Below are 1,259 nucleotides of genomic sequence, written 5' to 3'. Positions count from 1 at the left end.
CCCGTGGTGGGCAGAGCACAGATAGCCCATTGTGTAGCTTTGTGCTTAATTACAAACAAACAAACATACACTTTCTTTCCCACGCTTAAAATATTTAGTAAATGAAATCTCGTTTCTTTATCTTCTGTTAACTAATAGCCAGAATTTCCAATCTTAGCGCCAGAAGTCTTTCCTTCTCTCACCAATCTTTCCTTACATAAATTGCTTACAAGCTGAAGTAATGTCAGCTCATTGAAGCTGAAGTAATGTCAGCTGAAGCTAATGTAAGCTGAAGTAATGTCAGGTCATTCTAGACTCCGGCCCGGCATGGCCAGGTGGTTAGAGCGCTCGACTCGCAATGTGCGGGTCGCGGGTTCGAATCCCCGTTACACCAAAAATGCTCGCCCTTTCAGCCGTGGAGGCGTTATAATGTGACGGTCAATCCCACTATTCGTTGGTACAAGAGTAGCCCAAGAGTTGGCGGTGGGTGGTGATGACTAGCTGCCTTCCCTCTAGTCTTACACTGCTAAATTAGGGACGGCTAGCGCAGATAGCCCTCGTGTAGCTTTGCGCGAAATTTATAACAAACAAACAAGTAATGTTTTTACTCCACGACAGCCTTTATTTGTTCCTCATATTTGACCGGACATAGACTTTTTAATAACAAAATTTGTTGTTTCTTTCCCCTAATCTAACCTTTTGACAGCCTTTATTTGTTCCTCATATTTGACCGGAAATAGACTTTTTAATAACAAAATTTGTTGTTTCTTTCCCCTAATCTAACCTTTCGACAGAAGTATTGATTTCATCTGTTATTTGCTTAAACTTTAAAGAAATGAAAAAATATAGAAATAACCAAACACCATTTTCGTTTATGCATTTCATTATGACGTTTTGTGAAAAATCTGTACGTGATGGAGAAAAATGGATATCATTTTCGGATTCAGCGTATAAGAATTACTGTTAAAATTTCAAGACAATAAAAACCATCGCAGGCCTGTGTTATCAGTATAGTTTGGTATAACAATTTCCATTTATTTTTTACTAGAGGCCAGTGACGATGAAATGGAAGCGCTTTTTTTTTGTTTGTATCCAATAGATACTTTCTGCTGTAACGTTTTCAATAAATATATTCAATAATCACGATAATTAAACTCCATACCTCATATTCCTGCATCTTTGATGTAATATTATGACGCGATATTATACCCGGTGTTGTAAAATCTTAATTGAGCATCCAAATAATTAAAATTATTGAATTAATTAGATAAGAAACTTTC

Source organism: Limulus polyphemus, unplaced genomic scaffold (genome assembly GCF_000517525.1).
Source record: "Limulus polyphemus unplaced genomic scaffold, Limulus_polyphemus-2.1.2 Scaffold5470, whole genome shotgun sequence".
Classification (NCBI taxonomy): Eukaryota; Metazoa; Arthropoda; class Merostomata; order Xiphosura; family Limulidae; genus Limulus; species Limulus polyphemus.
This window is presented reverse-complemented; position numbering follows the sequence as displayed.